General features: G+C 51.0%; 1 long non-coding RNA gene across 1 annotated transcript; it reads left to right on the top strand.

Moving 5' to 3' along the window:
- The first annotated feature begins 5,820 nt into the window (after positions 1–5,820).
- Positions 5,821–20,351, top strand: LOC118694411 (uncharacterized). Its single transcript, XR_004981427.1, has 2 exons — positions 5,821–5,867; positions 20,163–20,351. It is a non-coding gene; the product is annotated as an uncharacterized LOC118694411 (long non-coding RNA).
- Positions 20,352–20,584: the final 233 nt, after the last annotated feature.

Consider the following 20,584-nt stretch of genomic DNA (forward strand, 5'->3'; position numbering starts at 1 on the left):
GTCAGATTTCCAGGAGCCCTCGCAAAATGGATTTGCAAAAGAAAAAAAAGAGATCCCCTCTGCCCCCATTCCTAACTGTTAAATCAATACAACAAGTAATTTAGAAACAGATGGTGTATTTTTCTATGATCAAAAGCATGTCAGCACAAGGAAACACATTATTACTGCAATTTACCTTCCTCTTCTTGCCCTGCAGCCATTACTCTTTGGGGTTCATTGCAATAAAAGAGGGAATCGTTCCCAATCCAGAGCAGATTTCCTATTAATCTTATGGACCACAAACTGCTTTGACTTTCCCAGTGCTGCTGCTCCATCCCTGAGCCAGGGAGGAAATAGCTCCATTTGGAGTTGGATATTTATTTTCTTGGCTTTCTTTGCATTTGGTGATGGTATGTGGATTTTTTTCCCCTTCTACATTTCATGGTGGTTTCTCATCCTCTTCACCCTTCTGGCACCATCCTTCACTTAACAGGATCCTTTTCCCAGGGATGCTCCTGCAAAGGGACCTGTGAATTAGATAATTGCCTCCTATACTGAGGGTCTGGAGCACCAGGAGGGGCTGAGGGAGCTGGGGGGGATCAGCCTGGAGAAAAAGCCTGGAGAAAAATCCAGCAGGATCTTGGATTCCTGGGAAGATGTCTTGAGAGGTGCTGTGAGCACCCTGGGGACCCTGGCTATTTCCAGGTTGGTACCATAAAATCGAGGCCAGTGTTCATCACAGACTCGAGTCTTGGGGAAAAACCATTGCAATTATTCCCTAACACTCCTAGTTTTCCTAAAATTTCCAATGCTCATTGATGTAAATGTCCAGAAACATTCAGACATCTGGAATCACTGAATTTCTCTGCCCAGGGAAGATTTTGGGGTTGGCAGCAGGGAATGGATCCCAGTGCAGGATGGCATCTGTATGGAGTGATGAACATTCCTGCTTGGGACCACCACACTGCTCTCTGGAGAGGAGCAGAAGCTCCTAAGGGTTTTATTCTACCAGGCAGATGGACTAATATTTTTAAAAGCAGCTTTAAAATAAATATAATGAACTCTGCTTGCAGAGCTGGAATGATGGGAATGGGCTCAGGTTAAAGCAGATTTCCTCAGCACGGTCACTTTGAGGCAGCTGGAGTTTTATTTGGTCACCACAACTGGAACAGCTCAGGGCAAGGGGAATTCAGAGGGGTGTGAGGGGTGGGGAATGGCAAGGGAGGAGGGAAAACAGCCCTGATCTGCTCTCTACTCTGTGCAGCTCCTGGGATGCTGATTGCCAGAGCAGGCCTGAAATGGGGAATGGAAGTGGAGGCACAGAGACTTTGGCATCAAAGCCTGAGCCATGAATGGGGACAGGTGGGTGATGCCAGTGGGGTGCCATCAGCCCAATTCTGGAGCCATCTCTTCCCTTTGGGAGAAAATCCAGCCAGGCCATGGCGAGATGAGCTCTGTTCCCTGCACAGGGAAACCCAGCGCTGTCGGCATCCCCGGCAGCAACGTCACGAGCAGGAATTTTCCCCAGAAATGGCTTTTCCAGGTTGTAAGACCTGAAAAACAGCCCTGACTGAAGGGGCTGGAGAGGGAAGAGAGAGATGCAGCAGGAAGAGTGATTAGGTTGTCCCCAGGTGTTTGCTCACCCCCATCAGAACACAGTTTCCCTCCTGACACCGCTTGTACTTCCATTAGTCAGCTCTGACCTTTCAGTGCTGTAATCAAACAAGACAACCCAACACTTAAATCTGAGTGTTTAGCACTGACATTTACAATTGGTTCTCGAGTTGGAGAGACCAAATGAAAATTTCCTGGCAGACAGCATGCTGCAGGGCAGGGGAATCAAATAATTCCTCTGCTGGACCGCTGGCATGCCGGCCCCCTTCGGCTGCCTGGTGCAGAGGGTGGTGTTTGGGCTGGAACAGTGTCATTGGAAAGTCAATATTCACCTGGAGTTTGTGTCATCCCACCCACATCACCCCGTCAGGGCACGAGAAAACTGCATTTGGCATTTGATGGGTGTAAACAGGAGAGATCTTCCCCAGGAGGGAGCCCTGGGGGAGGGCGGAAGCTGTGTTAAATGTTAGGGACCCGAGGCTGTAATGAGGAGGATTTCTCTCTCAGCCTCGGCTGAATCCCTGCCTGGAAAGTGAGCACTTGGGGCCTCCTGTGGCACATCCCATGGCACATCCCATGGCACATCCCATGGCACACCCCATGGCACAGCCCTTGGCACATCCCATGGCACATCCCTCAGTGCATCCTGTGGCACATCCCATGGCACATCCCATGGCACACCCCATGGCACATCCCATGACACAGCCCTTGGCACACCCTATTGCACATCCCTTGGCACACCCCATGGCATAGCCCTTGGCACATCCCATGGCACACCCCATGGCACATCCCATGGCATATCCCTCAGTGCATCCCATGGCAAACCCCTTGGCACATCCCTCAGTCCATCCCATGGCACATCCCATGGCAATCCCATGGCACACCCCTTGGCACATCCCTTGGCACATCCCATGGCAAACCCCTTGGCACATCCCTCAGTCCATCCCATGGCACATCCCATGGCACATCCCATGGCACATCCCTTGGTACATCCCTTGGCACATCCCTTGGCACATCCCTTGGCACATCCCACAGTACATCCTGTGGCACATCCCTGGCTCCACAGCCCCACATGTGCCCCATGGTGCCAGCTTGGCTGTGCCATCCTCGTGCACATCCCTGGACAGGGATGGGTTTTTCCAGACCTTTCTCCAAGGGAACCAAGCCCAATGTTTGCCTGGTGAGGAGAAAACCAGTGGGACATTGGGGTGTTCTGGGAGTCAAAACACCCCTGGGAGCCCCCAGGTCCTACATCCACCCCCCTTGTCCTCATGCAGTGTCTTCTCCCATGGGACAGCTTCCCACTTTATGAATTTAAATCCACTGAGGAAGTGTCTGGACAAGGGTTCCCACACTGCTGCTCATGATCAGTGCTCCGCCTGCCTCCTCCAAACAGCAGTCAGGCTGCAAACCAGGACAGCAGAGCTCCCTGTCCCCTGCCTGGGAACAGCCTCATCCCAGAAATAACCTTAAACAGTCCAAAATGCTCTGAATCTTTTATTCCTTTGCTATTAGAATACTTGAATAAATGAATATATTTATTTCAATTACAGAACTTGAGCTCAAGTCCAAAACACTCTTGCTATATTTTCCCAGTGTTGCTCCATGTGCTGCTTTCCTGAAGAGCCAAAGTTCTGTGCAGGAACATCCCATTAGGATTTGACATGAGAATTGGGATCAGCATTTGTGTCTACAATTACAGATTCTGGGGGCTGTCCTGTGCAGGGCCAGGAGCTGGACTTGATGATCCTTGTGGGTCCCTTCCAACTCAGGATATTCCATGATTCTATGAAAAGAATTTTTTTTTAAAGGCTTATTTCTCACCTTTATTAAATTGCACCTAAAAATTGCACTTTAAATGTGGTCAGCTCTCAAATGTAGGTTGGTGCTTAGGGTACCCAAACATCCCATTCTGCTCCATGGGAGCCAGGGATGGGAAGCAGGGCTTGAGAATTGAGAATTTCCCTTGTGCCCACTGGGCTGCTGCTTTCTCCCATGTTCCTGCTCTTCTCATTCCCTCTGGAAAATGCTTGTTCCTCCTTTTCTGCCTCCCCAGTGCTGGGTGCTGGGTCCCTTCCAGGTGGCTCATGTGACATCTCCATGGGAACAGGACATGCTGTGGAGTCTCATGGATGGCAGGAGAAATGAGTCATGGATAACCCTCTTCTCCTGTTGGAATTGGAGGCAAAGAAAACTGGGGGAAGATGTTCTAACTTGTGACATTCTCTGGGAGAGTCTCCCCAAAATAACAGGGCAGCTGGTGGGGGAAGTTTTCAGCTGTGTCCTTGGGTGGGAATCTCCTTGTTCACAGAACTCACAGAACTCACAGAAATCACAGAATTCCCAGAATGACCAGGCTGGAAGAGACCTCAAGATCACTGAGTCCAACCCAGCCCCAAGCCCTCAACTCAACCCTGGCACCCAGTGCCACATCCAGGCTTTGTTAAACACCCCCAGGGATGGGGACTCCACCACCTCCCTGGGCAGCCATTCCAGAACTTTCTCACTCTTTCCATGAAAAGCTTTTTCCCAGTCTCCAGCCTGTATTTCCCTTGGTGCAGCTCGTTGTGGGGACCCAGGGCAGGGTGGTGTGGGCAGGGAGATGCTGTGCCCAGGTGGGGCCTCAGTGCAGCTGGAGCTGTTCCTCAGCCCCTTTGGCACCTCCCTTTGCCTCTCCCTGCCTCCATTCCTTGCCTCTCCACAAGGCTGAGGTGGGGATATAAACTCCTTTTCCCTCATTTCCCATCCCCAGGTGAGGATATTCCCATTTTTTTCCTGGGCTGGGCCCCATTTCCCTTCCCCAGCTGCTGTTTCCCTGCCATCACACACTCTCCAGGAGCTTCTCCTCCCCTCCCAGCACTCTCCTGTGTGCTCAGCTAAATCCACCCAGTGCTTCACTTCACCTGCTTCCTTTTGAGACTTCAGTAAAAAACATTTTGCCTTTCTCTAGGCAAATCTTCAAGTTTCTGGACTATTTGCTCTCTTATTTCTACTATTTTTAGTTAAAAATAAAATGCAATAAAAGCTGAGAGTACAGAGGGAGGGAAGCAAATGTGTCTCATGCAGCATCCCTGGTCCTGATAAAACAGGGAAAAGAACCCACAGGAGACACCTGGACCATCCTCCTCACCAGGAGACAAGGAGGCAGTGCTTTGGATGCTCTTACTAAAAACACTGGGGAAAAATTCAGCAGAAATTCAGATTTTTCACTCCAGCTCTGCTACTCATCTTTGGGAGCAGGGATGGGTTGGCTTTGTGCCTCAGTTTCCCTTTCTGTATAATGGGCACATGCCTGCTCCCTCCCAGTGTGTGTTGAGAGCAGAAGGAGAGCACAATCCTGCTCCATGAAATATCCCAGGAGATAAAAACCTTTGGGAAAGTTCCTGTAATGTCCTTGTCCATGTGTGATCCCTTCCCAAATGTAAATGTTATGGCACTTGTCTGTAAGGAAATGCTGGAATAAAAAACCGAATTGAGTAAAACCCAGAATTGTTCTATATCTATCTATCTATCTATCTATCTATCTATCTATCTATCTATCTATCTATCTATCTATCTATCTATCTATCCATCCATCCATCCATCCATCTGTATCTCAATTTAATACATCCATTTAATTTCCCTCCACGTGTTCTCAAATAAATGAGGTTTCAAGAGGCTCAGTCCAGAGTGGGGCTCAATTGACAACCAGAAGATAAAGGTTTGTTTTACAGCAATGAGATGAAAAGCACAGAAAATTTGGCTTGGCTTTATAACACTCATTCAGGAGTCCAGAAATGGGATTTAATGTAAAATGTGGTGAGATACAGATGAGACCTATTCAGAGTTCCTGTGGTTTTGTTATATTATGTTTTATCAATGCTGCATGGGAGATCTTTTCCTCCCCAAAATAATTCCTTCTGAAAGCAGAGGTCATTTCTGAAGGCTTTGCTGTACTGGTGACACATCCATATGCAATATAAATGACCTGTTGTTTCAGCAGATGATAATGGGAATAAATATCAAATTAAAATAAAATAAAATCAAAACATGTAGATCAGGAAAAATTGCAGAATTTCCAATACCCAGAAAGCTCCTGCTCCAGCAAAGGGCATGTAGCCATGGCAACAGGAGCCCTCACTGTCACGATAATAAAAAAATATATTATTCTAGGAGAGCTCTTAAAAGGGAAATATACATTTCAGTGAGGTGGATGATGAAATATGGTGCAGCAAAGTGAAGAACGAGCCAGAGGGGCCCAGGAAGTGATGCCAGCAGTTCTGCCACCTTCACAGGTAGGGATGGGAACACAGCCCTGGCAGGAGGATGGGGAGGCAGCCCATGGGCACAGCAGGAGCTGCTCTTTGCTGACCTTGTGGGCCCTTCTGATGCCCTGTGAGGGCTGCCCTAGAACAGAGACTGGACAGAGCTAAAGAATAAAGCAGGAATTTATTCAAAGGATCTCCTCCATGGATCCACCTTGGGCAGCACCAGAGCCCAGCCAGGGCTGCACCCAAGATGAACCAAAATGGCCCCAAAATGCACGGCCGGGCACGGGGTCTGTCCCTGGGATCAGTTCTGCTCCATTTGCACCTTGCAGTTCATTGTCCCATTCCAGCTTTAGCCCCTGCAGTCCCACCCTGCTTGTTTTTCTCTCTCCAGCCCACGGTGTTTGTGCTCTTGGGCTGAGATTTGGATCATTTGTCCTTGGTGCCCAGCTGGAGCAGGAATTGTTTTGTCTCCCTGCTCTGTGCACAGAGCTCACCATCCCCTCATATGAAGCCCAGACCCACACACTAAAGCAGCACAGAATCTGGAAAATATAAAAGCTCAAACCTGAGGCATCCCTTCCAGCTCAGGAAATTCTGTGATCCAGAAGCTGCCTCCAGCTCCTCCACATTCCAAATATCCCAAGGGATGAAAACCTTTGGCAAAATTCCTGTAATGTCCTTGTCCATGTGTGATCCTCCTTCAAACGTAAATGTTTTGGCACTTGTCTGTAAGGAAATGTTGGAGTAAAAACCACAATTGTTCTATAACTGTGTTCTATGCACACCATGCCTGGGGGAGCTGAGGATGAGCTGAGCCCTGCTGTGCACCTGGAGCCCTGCACATCCATTGGAAAGGGCTGGAGATGGAGGGGCTGGGCTGGTGCAGGGCAGGCTGGGCTGCAGGGGAGCCCTGGGTCCCTGCTGGGGTGTGGTGGCATCAGGCAAAGCTCCAGTGCCAGCAGGGACACCCCCATGGTATCACAGCCCCCTGCACTGCAGGGACATGTGCACTCCTGTGAGCTGCAGCAGCTTTGGGGGAAAGCTTTGAGCTTTTGGCAAAGAGAAAATCATGGAGAACAAGCATGTTGGCTGAACTTCTCCTGGGTTTGAATTTTGTAAATGGGCTAAAAACCAGTGCTGGCGAGTCAGCATTTCCCCAGTGCTGAAAAAAGGATGTGTTTGCAGAAAACTTTGGAAAAAGAGAGAGAAGAAAAAAGCTGTATTTTCCCCTACAGGATACCCAGGGTTTTGTACCCTGCAGGAGGCTGGGGTGACCTCCTCAGTGGAAAAGTGCAGGTGTCTGAACCTGCCTGGTGTGGGAGGGATACCCTGGGAAAATCACCTTGCTGCTGTGTGGAGCAGCTGGACCTCCATGTCCTCATGCCCTGGCCCACCCAGACAAGGGACAGTTTGTGTCCTGGTGGCTGCAGGACTGTCCAGGGAGGAGCAGATCTGGAGCACAGGGCAGGGAGAGATATCCTGGCAGCCTCAGGAGCCGGTGAGTGCTGGGGCTGCTCAGAGCTTTGGGGCTGTTTCATGGCTCTCTCTGGGTTTGGGGGGTCAGTCTGGGGCATCTCAGGGTCCTGCCTGCTGACAGCACTGAGGTATGGGGTAAAAACACCCCCTTGGGGTACCCCAGCCTGAATCCTCTTGTGGGTGCTCTCTGCCCTGGGGAGGGGGGAACCTGACCTAGGAATGGGGAGAAAAAGGGAAAAAATTGACCTAAAACCACAGGCTGCATCCTTCCTGCTGTGACACCTCTGCTGCTGGGATGCCTTAATGGGTCACAGGGTGGGATCCTTGGAGTTTTGTGCAGGGTTAGGAGCTGGAATCCCATAATCCTTGTGGGTCCCTTCCACCTCAGGCTGTTCTGTGATTCAATGAGTCTGTGAGCTATTTCTCCTTCCTCCTGCTGCTGCACACTGCCTGTGGTGACCCTGCCATGCCCACACCCACCCAGGGCAGGCTGGCAGCACTGTCCCAGGAAATCTCTCCTGGAAAAACACCTGGAAATATTTCTGGCTTCACCTGAGTGCTGAGGGAAGGGAGATGCATCCCTGGATGCTGCTGGCACTCTGTGCCCCTGCTGTCCAGGGGAGAGCACAGACCTGGGGTTGGAGTAATCTGCTGCCCAGAGAAAACCCTCTGTCTCATGCCTCAGGTTTAGCTTTTATATTTTTCAGATTCTGTGCTGCTTCAGTGTGTGGGTCTGGGCTTCATATGAGGGGATGCTGAGCTCTGTGCACAGAGCAGGGAGACAAAACAATTCCTGCTCCAGCTGGGCACCAAGGACAAATGATCCAAAGCTCAGCCCCAAGAGCACAAACCCCGTGGGCTGGAGAGAGAAAAACAAGCAGGGTGGGACTGCAGGGGCTAAAGCTGGAATGGGACAATGAACTGCAAGATGCAAATGGAGCAGAACTGATCCCAGGGAGAGACCCCGTGCCCGGCCGTGCATTTTGGGGCCATTTTGGTTCATCTTGGGTGCAGCCCTGGCTGGGCTCTTGTGCTGCCCAAGGTGGATCCATTGAGGAGATCCTTTGAATAAATCCCTGCTTTATTCTTTAGCTCTGTCCAGTCTCTGCTCTAGGGCAGCCCTCACAAGGCTGGATATCCTTGCAGCAGGGAGAACTCATCCCATGGATATCTTGGAGGAAATATCTTGGATCTCTTGATAGCCAGGGATAGCACAGGAGCTGGGCACTGCAGCTTGGCTGCACCACCCCACAGCCATCCCCACCCAGGGATGCTGTCCCAGCTCAGGGCACTGAGGGTGAAGGATGGTAATTCCCACAACCTTTATGTTTAGAAGGAAGCAAGAGAAGCACAAATTGCCTGCAGAGCCCCTGGCAGTGCCACTGCATGTCCAGCATCCCCTGTGCTGGTGTGGCTTTGCTCACATTCCCACCAAAACACCGGGACCAGGGAGCTGAGGAATCCCAGCCCTATAACCTGGGCTCCAGCCCCACCTCCATATCCTGCAGTCAAGGGGGATTTCCTCTGGCCATGATTTCCAACCTCCTCAGCCTGCCCTTTTCCCTTGTGGGGTGGCTCTGATATCCATGATGTCCATGGCATTTTAGCCCAAATCAGGAATTGAGGTTCTTGGCTCCAGGATGATGTCAATGCCCAGCACAGCCCAGCAGATCTATAAATATATAAATACATAAATAGCTCCCTTCTCCATTAGAGAGCAAATCCAGAATTGCATCCAAAGCCACCAGCAATGGGCCAGAGTTCAGCTAAAATGATCCCAGGGCTCTGGAAATTTTGGAAACTTCTGTTTCTGAAAAAGACATCCCGAAATATCAGTGGTTTTCCCCCTTCCATCAGATCTATGGACACAGAGTGCAAAATAAGCCCAGTTTACACTGCACCTTGGCCAGGGCAGGACGGTGGCAGCTGGAGGCAGGTGGCAGCAGGGGGATGTGGGGGCTTGGTCTGTCCCTGTCACCCTCACTGAGGGTCCCCTCAGCAGAGCCCGCAGCTCTGGCTGCTGTTCCTTTGGATCCTGCTGAAAAACGGGCGCAGCGAATGGGATGGAGAGGGGCTGGAGACCCCGCGAGCATCTCCTGCCCCCCCGGGGCACCCGTGCTCCGCCCTGGCCCCGCGACAATGGCAGGGGCGGGTTTGGGCTCCGAGCCGCGATTTTGGCTTCGGTCCCGCAGCCGCCGTGCCCTGGGCGCTGCAGGGGGAGCTCGCGGCGTGCGGCAGCTCCAGCGCTCCGCATCCCGCGGCATCTGCTGCTCGTGCACTGCTGCTGCTGCATGGCTGCTGCTGCTGCTGCTCGTGCACTGCTGCTCGTGCACTGCTGCTCGTGCACTGCTGCTCGTGCACTGCTGCTGCTGGACTGCTGCACGGCTGCTAACGCATGGCTGCTAACGCATGGCTGCTGCTGCTCATGCACTGCTGCTGCTGCACTGCTGCTGCTGCATGGCTGCTGCATGGCTGCTGCACTGCTGCTGCTGCACTGCTGCTGCTGCACGGCTGCTGCTGCACGGCTGCTGTTGCACTGCTGCTGCTCGTGCACAGTTGCTGCTGCAGCTGCTGCACTGCTGTTCATGCACCGCTGCTCATGCACCGCTGCTCATGCACGGCTGCTGCTGCAGCACGGCTGCTGCTGCATGGCTGCTTCATGGCTGCTTCATGGCTGCTGCATGGCTGCTGCATGGCTGCTGCTGCACGGCTGCTCACGCACTGCTGCTCACGCACTGCTGCACGGCTGCTGCTGCACGGCTGCTGCTGCACGGCTGCTGCTGCATGGCTGCTGCACTGCTGCACGGCTGCTGCTGCACAGCTGCTTCTCACGCACTGCTGCTCACGCACTGCTGCTGCTACTGCTGCACGGCTGCTCCTCTGCACTGCTGCATGGCCACTGCTGCACGGCTGCACTGCTGCTGCTGCTCTGATGCTGCTGCAGCTGCACGGCTACTCCTCTTCACTGCTGCTTGGCTGCTGCTGCACTGTTGCTGTGGCACTGCTGCTCTTCTGCACTGCTGCTCCTGCACGGCTGCTGCTGCAGCTGTTCTTCTGCACTACTGCTGCTGTTCTGCCGCTGCACTGCTGCTGCTGGCTGCACTGCTGTTTCTGTTGCTGCTGCACTGCTGCTCTTCCGCTGCTGCTGCTGCCCTGCTCATGGGAAATTGGCTCTGCTGAGCCCCAGTTTTGGATCCTGCCGGTCACTGAGGAGAAATTGAGGCTGGTGGGGTCTCACTGCAGATGGTCCCACTGCTGCCCAGGACAGATGGGCCTGGAGGGGAACAGCAGCTGTGGCTGGGAAAGCCCGGAGGAAAAGAGGCTCCAGGGAGAGCTCAGAGCCCCTTCCAGGGCCTAAAGGAGCTCCAGGAGAGCTGGAGAGGGACTGGGGACAAGGGATGGAGGGACAGGACACAGGGAATGGTTTCCACTGCCACAGGGCAGGGATGGATGGGAGACTGGGATGGAATTCCTGGCTGTGAGTATGGTTGAACCCTGGCACAGAGTGCCCAGAGCAGCTGAGGCTGTCCCTGGATCCCTGGCAGTGCCCAAGGCCAGGCTGGATGGGGTTTGGATCAGTCTGGGCTAGAGGAAGGTGTCCCTGCCCATGGGGGTGGAATGAGATGATCTTTAAGATCTCTTCCAACCCAAACCCTTCTGGGATGATTCTGTGATGAATCCAGAGCTTCAGCCTGGCTGGGGCACTGCTAAATCCTGAAAAGAGCCAGAATGAGCTGCAGGTTTTAGGCTCAAGATGCTCAGGCATCATCTGAGCTGACCTCGCTGGTTTTTTGTGTTCCTGTGCCCATTTCCAGAAGGAGCATTTGGCCCTTTGAGTATTTGATGGCACCAAACACTGCACACCCTGGGCTTCCCTTTATGGGAGGAGTTTCCCCCTCCCTCCACTAAAAACTTCTGGGAGATGGGCAGAGAGTGGAGGGGGCAGCAGAGACCCCAGGACTTCCTTTGGGACAAAATCTGGATCTCAGTGTACTGCTGGGAATCTCCCAAATTTTAACCAAGAGGGGGAATTTTCTCCTCTGCTTTACTTTCCTTGCAGCCAGGGAAGCATTAATTCTGTGCAGGGGGGAAGGGGAAGGTGAAAAAATTCAGCTCAAGGAAAATTCATCTCAAGGACCACTCAGCTCAAGATCTCCCTGGGATGTTTTAATTCCTCTTAGCCTTTCCCTTGCTTGGTGCATCCTTATTTTCCTGCTCCTGATTCCAAGGTTTGCTCTGGATCAGGACCAAAGCCCCAGCTCCTGGGATAACCACAGACTCCTCCTGGCACCAATGCAGCTATCTCAGATACAAACCCCACAAAAACTGGCTGAACAAGGAGGTTAAATAAACATCTGCAGACTTATTTATGTACCTTCTACTGCTTGCTCTGGGGAACAAGCAGAAAGAAATTAAGGAATTAGGAGTGACTTATCCACCAGGAAGGCTCTTTAGTCTTTGATCTGTTTTCCTCATAGGTGCTGTTTTCATATTAATATGAAGACTGTATATACATAGGAAGCACATAGGAGATAGAAAGGGCATTGGATAAATTGGAGATAATTTAGCTTTGATATGTACACAAATATAGATACACACATCATTACCGTTTGATTTATGCGGGTGTGTTTACACATACAGATCTTATATTTACATATTTATAGAAATGCTGAATGTGTTGGGTCCTGTCAGACACAGCTTTCAGATAAAGGAAACCCAGGGAGTGAAATGGATGTAAAAAAGGAGCAAACAAATAGAAAATAATGATAAATCAATAGCCTCACCTTTCTCTTCTGTTACTAAAAGTAAATTACATTGCTGAACAAATACACTTTTTACCCCACAGGCTACTGTGGTCACAAAAAGCCTTCTCTCTTCATCAGCTTGACTGGTTTCTATTTTTCAAACAAAACAAAAAAAATCACAATTTCCCTTGGAAACCAAGCCACAGGTATCACTTTGCCCCAAAATCCACTTTTCTACTTCATTATCTGCCTTGGAGCTGTGGTTTGATGCCCTGGGGGCAGAGCCCTGCCTTGACATGGTGGGGCTGTGATGGGAATTGCAGAGGGGATTTTGAGGGATTGGGATTGGATCAGAGCAGCTTTCACCAAATCTTCCTTCCCAGTGGAACCAGGCGGTTTTGCCCAGGAAAGGGCACCCAGATCAGACATCACCCACTGCTCCTCCCCTCAGTGTGCTCATGGAAGAGGCTGGAGAATGGGAAAGGAGAATTTTTAGCCCTGAAGTGGAATTTCACACCTTTCCTGAGAGGATATTTCAGTTCTTGGTTTTTTCCCCCCCGTTTTTCCTGCTAATGGTTCTTGGTGTTTCTGGACTGAATCAGACACAAGCTTTGAACCCAGGATGGTCTCCTGAGGAGCAGGGTCTGGCCTGGACCCTCACCCCCAAGGATTTGGCAAAGTAAATGTGAAATTCCTCATTCTGTGCAGGTGAAACTCTCCCAGGTGCTGCTCAGACGTTTCTTTTTGGAGTGGCTTCTCTTCTCCAGACAATGAGAGATGGAGTTTGGAGACAAAAATATCATGAGAAGAGCAAAACCCTTGTTGGGGCTGCCTGTGCCCTCTCTGCAGCAGATGGTGCCTCTCAGCTCCCTTTGAATTGCTCTCAGTGCATTACTTGGTTTTCAATTTCATTCCCTTCCCTAGGAGCAAGCTCAGCTTTATGTTTCCCTTTTAAGCTGATTGAAATAAAGTATTTGAACAAATGTCATGGGCACTTAGAAATCTCTCTTCTGTTTACTCTCCTTTGCTTTCACTCTGTCCACCCTCTGCAGCACTGGCTCTTAAAGCCTTGAGTGCTGTCTATTGAAATTAATGTGTCTTACAGGCAGGAGACCGGACAAATTCATTAATTTTTTTTTGTATATTGGAAATGTGCCTTTATGAAGCCTCTGTTCATGCTTTCCTGGTGGTTGAATAGCTGAGTTTTATGAGCCATCAGCAAAGAGATGGTGGCTCCTTGAGAACCATTAGGTCCATACCTCTGGGAGCGTGGTCTTCATCCAAACAAACACTTAGAGTCAGTACAGAAAACAGGCCCCAAAAAAGGAGCTTTGTGTTCTTCTCAACTCCCTCTAAACATCCATTGTTGCCTGCATAACTCCTGGAGTTCCAGGGGGGCAAGTCCAGGGGTGATGCTTCTGCTCTTCCAGTCTCCCTGGAGGCTGTACAGTGTCTGGACAGCCCCATCTATGGAGCACCTTCTTTCAGTCCATGCTGTCACTATAACAACCCAGATCCATCCATCCATCCATCCATCCATCCATCCATCCATCCATCCATCCATCCATCCATCCATCCACCCACAAAGTGCCATCGTGTTTCTCCAAGCAGAAAAGTCCAAAAGCCTTGGGTTGAGACCTTGGGTTGAAACCTCTCCTTGATTCTCCAGGGCAATGGGAGCAGCTCCAGGCATTATCCTCTTCCAAGAGGGCCATCAGAGCTCTGAGGTCACCCAAAACCCCATCCAATGACATCCAGGGATCCAAGGGCAGCCCCAGCTTCTCTGGGCACCCTGTGCCAGGGTTCTACCACCCTCTGAGTAAAGAATTTCTTCCTAATATCCAATCTAAACCGACTCTCTGTGTGAAGCCATCCTCTCTTGTCCTGTCCCTGCAGGCCCCTGTCAAGAGTCTCTCTCTTTCTTGCAGGCTCCCTTCAGGCAGAGGAAGATCACAATTAAATTACCCCAAAAATCTCTTTTCCAGCCTGAACTTCAATCCCCTCAGCCTTTCATCTCAGCAATCCCTCTAATGAACTTTGTGGCCCCCTCTGGGTTGCTCCAACTGTTCCATGCCCTGCTCACACTGGGGATCCTGGAGCTGGAGGCAGCTCTGTCTCACCAGAGGGAATCCCACCCCTGGAGCTGATCAGGGTTGGGATTATCACTTGCTCTGGGTGTGATGTCCTCAAACCCTTCCACAGCTGGAGCTCTGGACTCTGCCAACCCCCCTGGTTTCCCCACTCTGTGTTTGCAGGGCTCTGAGCACAGATGTGTTTATTTAACTGATTTTCATAGGTTCCTTCCACTGATGCAGAGAGAGAGAGAGTGAGAGCTGTGTACATTAAATGAAGGCAGTGTAAAAAAATCAATTTAACTCCCATCTGAGCTGCACAGAGAAGGGAATAAATTGGAAATTATTTTTTAAATGACAATTTGGATTGTTCCCACTGCCAGCTGGACCAGTTCCTTCTGCTGCATGAACTGCAGCCCTGGATGGAAGTGCTGGAGGCTCAAGCAGCTTCAGAGAACACAAAGACCAGCAAGAAATAGTTGGAAAGGGCACCCAGGAATGCTGGTTTCAGGCAGGAATGAGGAGCACTGGCTGTCCAAGCCCTTGGCTTGCAGGATGTAGCTACACACCAGATCCTTTCCTTTGCCTTTGGAGTCCTGGGATGGGCCCATGGAGGGGAGGTTGGTGCTCAGCTGATGCCACTTTCCAGTCCCTGGTCTGTTTGCTGCTTTAATATGAACTTTCTTGGTTTCAAAAGCTCTTGAATGTGCTTTTTTTTCCTCCTTCTGCTGCTGAAAGCTCAATGAAAACACCACTCTTTCATTTGAAAGAAATGGTTCATTTGAACAAAAGCTTTTGAATTCTTTTCTTTGCAATTTATTGCAAGATGTCATGTGTGATTATTTGTAACGGAAACAGGTGAGTGGCCAAAATAGATGCAGGGATCAGACTCAGAGAACCTGGATGTGGCACCTGTGGCAGCAGATCTGTGCTCTAGGACTGTCAGGGGTGTCAGGGAGTGTCCCTGTCACCGTGGGATCCCATGGAGGAGCTGCTCTCCAGGGACACAGGAAAAGGAAGGAGTGGGTGAAGGGTTCTTCTTGGAAACTTGGGAGTGAATAAGAGAACCTGGGTTTCACCATCACAGCAGAAGATGGAGGACAAGAAGAAGGAGAAGAAGGGCAGGACATGCCCAGATTCCTCCATCTTGCTTCTTGAACCCCCATTCTAAAAACCCCAGAATTCTACATTTTCACCCTGTGACAAATTCACTGTCATTCTACTCAAACCCTTGTGGCTTGTACATCTTTGCACAAAGTTGGTAATTGTTTCCATGGGTTAAAATCAAAGGCACGGGTGTCTTTGACTCCATGCCAAGCTCTCTGAGCCCCTGCCAGGGTCTGGAGTCCTCCAGGGCAGCCAGAGGAATGTGCTGGGTTCTGACACCTGGGCATTGTCCAAGGGCCAAAGGAGGTGAAAAGGTCAAGACAGAAGACGGGCAAAGGGGCAGAGCAGCAGCTGGTGTTGGGGAAGGTGATCCTGTCCTGTGGAGTAGGACAAGGTCCAACAGGACCATGGGCCAGGGAGGGCAGATTTGGGCTGTTGCACCCTGTAGCCCATCCTGCCCCCTGCACCCCACAGCCATGGAGCCACCCAGGTGGGAAAAGTCCTCCAAGGTCATCCAGCCCAAGCCAAGGGTGTTCACCATTAACTAATGTCCCCAGGGCCACATCTACACCCTGAGCACCTCCAGGGATGGGGACTCCACCACTGCCCTGTGCAGCTGTTCCACTGCCTGACCACCCCTTCCATGAAGAAATGTTCCCTGATAGCCAATCTAAACCTCCCCTGGCCCAGCCCGAGGCCGTTCCCTCTGCCCCTGTCCCTGGAGCAGAGCCCAACCCACCCCTGGCTGTCCCCTCCTGTCAGGAGCTGTGCAGAGCCACAGGGTCCCCCCTGAGCCTCCTTTTCTCCAGGCTGAGCCCCTGCCCAGCTCCCTCAGCCTCTCCTGGGGCTCCAGACCCTTCCCTGGACACTCTCCAACCCCTCAATTTCCTTCTTGTAGCCAAGGGAGGCCCCACTGCACTGGGCACATCCCTGGCCCAGTTTCTCACAGCTCAGTGACCCTCCAGTCCCTGGTCCCAGCAGCTTCAGGCACAGCTTGGTACCCTGGAGCTGATAAATGCTCAGAAATCCTCACTTGTGACACCCATAGTGTGAATGACAAGAAAAGCCTGTATTTGCAGTCACACTTCTTCAGCTCTGGGTGCTTGGTTTTGCTTTCTGAACATGCAGCATTTCCATTTTCAGTCTTCTCTTTAAAACCAAAGGTTTATTTTTTGCCTTACAGAAGTAAGTGGCCACTGGTCAGAGGAGAGACTTCACATCTGCTTGGAAAAAGAAAGTGCTGAGCCCTGTAAGGCAGGGGGAGCAGCAGCCCCTCTGTGTTCAGGGATGGGTTTGATGCCCTGTGAGGGCTGCCCTAGAGCAGAGACTGGACAGAGCTAAAGAATAAAGCAGGGATTTATTCAAAGGATCTCCTCCATGGATCCACCTTGGGCAGCACAAGAGCCCAGCCAGGGTTGCACCCAAGATGAACCAAAATGGCCCCAAAATGCACGGCCAGGCACGGGGTCTGTCCCTGGGATCAGTTCTGCTCCATTTGCACCTTGCAGTTCATTGTCCCATTCCAGCTTTAGCCCCTGCAGTCCCACCCTGCTTGTTTTTCTCTCTCCAGCCCACGGTGTTTGTGCTCTTGGGCTGAGATTTGGATCATTTGTCCTTGGTGCCCAGCTGGAGCAGGAATTCTTTTGTCTCCCTGCTCTGTGCACAGAGCTCACCATCCCATAATGTGAAGCCCAGACCCACACACTAAAGCAGCACAAAATCTGAGAAAAATATAAAAGCTAAACCTGAGGCATCATGTTCAGCCTTTGCAGCTGGAGTGGGGCAGGTCCAGCTCAGCCCTTTCCCCTTGCAGGGCTCAGCTCTGCAGTCCCTGGGAACCTTTTTGCCCCAGCTGCTGATTTTGGGGTACCAGCTGCTCCTGGGGTGCCAGGGAGGCTGCAGTAGGATGGGGGTTACAGGGGGACTTCCCTGAGGTGATGCCAGAGTCTGGACTTCCCTCCAGACCTGGGATCCCTCAGGACAGGAGATGCTTTAGTGCCAGAACTAAAGCCCCAAGCTGAGGGTTAACTCTCTGCTGGCTGGGAGGTGGGAAGGGTTAAGCTTTCAAAACCAGAATATTTTATTTTTACAAGCAAAACTTCACACTCTCCACCCAAACCAAGATTGAAGCCCAGGGTATATTTGAGCTTGTCAACTCTGCTTTGCTCTCTGTTGTTAAAAAACGTAACTGCTCCCCGCCTGAAAAAATGTCAGAGGGAAATTGAAAAATAACATTTTCCCCTCTTCCTGCTGCCACACCTGCTTTCTTTCCACAGCAACGGGCATTGCTCCAGTGTCCTGACAATGTCTGAGCCAGTGGGTGCTGCTGGAGCTGGGTACAAGTGCCTGGCTGGGATCCTGGCTGCTGCATCATCCCACTGCAGCCTCCCTGGCACCCCAGGAGCAGCTGGGGCAAAAAGGTTCCCAGGGGCTGCAGAGCTGAGCCCTGCAAGGGGAAAGGGCTGAGCTGGACCTGCCCCACTCCAGCTGCAAAGGCTGAACATGATGCTTCAGGTTTTAGCTTTCATATTTCTCAGAGTCTGTGCTGCTTCAGTGTGTGGGTCTGGGCTTCATATGAGGGGATGGTGAGCTCTGTGCACAGAGCAGGGAGACAAAACAATTCCTGCTCCAGCTGGGCACCAAGGACAAACGATCCAAATCTCAGCCCCAAGAGCACAAACACCGTGGGCTGGAGAGAGAAAAACAAGCAGGGTGGGACTGCAGGGGCTAAAGCTGGAATGGGACAATGAACTGCAAGATGCAAATGGAGCAGAACTGATCCCAGTGACAGACCCCATGCCCACCTCTGGGAGTTCTTCCTCTGTAAATGGAGGGCATGAGGAAAAGGAAGGGAAGGGTGTAGCTCAGGTGTTATAAAGATTGAAACACTCAGACATGAGCCACAGGTGCCCCAAAATCACTGGGATCTCATCAGTGACCCTGAGAGCAGCACGGAGGGTGGCAGGATGCAGTGGCTTCACCTACTCAGCAGCTTGAAAGCATGGAAAGAAGTTCAAAGCCCATTTTAACCCGCACCTTTCATCACCTCGTTATCAGCTGTGCTACAGGTGCTGCCACCTCCCCCCTGCCTGCAGGGACAGCAGCTCCAGGTTTGCTTGGTTTTGTCACCTGGCTGAAAAATCAGAGACACACAACACCCCTGAGTGTGCCCACAGATAGAGGTGGGGAGAAGCAAACCTTGCTGGGTTCTGCCCACCCACCTGGCATCTCCTGCCAGCTCAGAGCCAGAGCAGAATCAGGGAATGGTTGGGTTGGGAGGGACCTTAAACTCATTCCAACCCTCTCTATGAGCAGGGACACCTTCCACTGTCCCAGGGTGCTCCAAGTCCCATTGAGGCAGAGTGGAAATTTTCCAGGGTAGAAATCCATTCTGATTCAGGTTGAATGTACATCTTTGAGTTAAGTCTGTAGCTTGCTGTATGGTCTGACTGCCTGTTCTCTCAAAGGGCAGAAGGACAAGAGATAAGGGGGGAGGAGGGGGGGCAGACAGAGCAGGGCAACCCAACCCAGGAGTTCTTTCTGAAGAACTGGTGACAAGAGTCACTCAAAATCAGCAGAATGAATATGTACGAACCTATTGTGAAATCACATGTGCTGTCATTATAGCTTAGTCCCAAATGCACGGGGTCATTTCTCCCAAATCACATCAGGGTCACCATTTGTTGTCACTACATTGCAAGGGTTCCATATTGCTAGAGTTTCACACCTCCTTGATGTTTCTTGTAGGCAGCTCCTCTGGGCACTGACTCTTCCTCATCCTCACAGCAGCCACTGACTCCAGTTCCACCAATCCACTCTTTTATAACACTCTTCTGATTGGCTACAGCTGTGGTCTGTTAACATCAGGCCTGCTCCTAATCTTTGATAATTAACCCAGCTGCAACTCTTTAGAGGATAAGATTACATTCTATACCACCTTCATTTATTTATATTCTATTCCCCTACATGCATGCATATGTATTTGAGAGGGAAATAAAAAATGATCTGGAGTTCCCAGAGGTACACATGTCATTTTAGGGGAACAATTCCCACATGTGTCCAGTGCTGTAATAAACATACCGGCGTTACAACTTTCACAAAAGTTGTGGAGTTTTGTTTATCTCTGCAAAACACCATCCAGCCTGGCCTTGGACACTGCCAGGGATCCAGGGGCAGCCCCAGCTGCTCTGGGCAAGCAGCATCCAGGCTGGAAAGGCTCTGAACCATTTTGCTGGTGCTGGTGGCCCCTGTGTTCTCCAGCAGAGTTCCCTTTCTCATGGGCACCAGCACCAGGCCCAGCCAGAGCTCCTCCTCACACCCTGGGGCTGAGCTCACCCATGCTGGATCAAAGCAAGGGCTTTGCCAGCCCAGGGACACAAAATCACCCTGACAGCAGGGAAAGCAAAGGTGTCTTGGCAATTACTCCAGCAATGAGCCTGCAAGTCTGCTGGTTTTGCTCCTGCTCATCTGAAAGCCTTTGACACATTTGAGCTGCATGTTTCTTTTATGAATATGCAAATCAAAGCACTGAAATTACAGATAATGATATGTAGTCAAAACTTTTCAGAAGTTAATGCATATTCCTTATTTTGCAGATTTCTATCACATTTGTATTTGCAAAATAGATGAGATAATGCTGCTCAAGAGAACAGCTTTGCTGTCAGTGCAGCAGGCACACACCTTTCACTGGATCCCACTCTGGATTGCTGCCAGCTCCCTTCCCAGTGCCAGGGGCACCAGGGGATGCCCAGGCTGAGCTGAGCTGCCCCCTGCTTTCCAGGACTGTGTGCTGGCCCCAGGCACTGCAGGTGTCCCATGGCTCTGCTCTGTAGGAATGTGCCCCCTGTGATGGAGTGACAAAACTGTCCTTTGTCCCCTTAAGAAAGAAAAAATGCCCAGAAGTTTCTCTCCTCATTTAGGTGAAAAGACATCTCATAGGCCATGGGGACTTCACCTCAAACTTAAGGATGGCCAATTGGACAGGAGCCAAAACATCCTGCCTGAGCAATTTACCAGGAAAAGAAGAGAACAAGAACCTCTTGCACCTGGATCAGTTTTTCTCTGTTTGTTATTTTGCTTTTTATTAAACCTTTTTGTTTCCAACACTACCACAGAAGCCATCCTGCTGATTTTTATGCCTCCAAAGGTAGCTGAGCAATCTTGGGTGAGAAACAGACCTCCAAGAGCTCATGAGACCTGGCTGGAGGAGGCTTCAATTACTCTGCTCTGGGGCTGTGATCCTGCTGTAGGGCTGGGACAAAACCCTGGGCAGAAAACCAGACTGGGGTCAGCTTCCCCAGGCAGGGGGCACAGGGGCTGCCTGCAAGGGGGATGGCACTTT

The sequence above is a fragment of the Molothrus ater genome, chromosome 17 (assembly GCF_012460135.2).
Source record: "Molothrus ater isolate BHLD 08-10-18 breed brown headed cowbird chromosome 17, BPBGC_Mater_1.1, whole genome shotgun sequence".
NCBI classification, from domain to species: Eukaryota; Metazoa; Chordata; class Aves; order Passeriformes; family Icteridae; genus Molothrus; species Molothrus ater.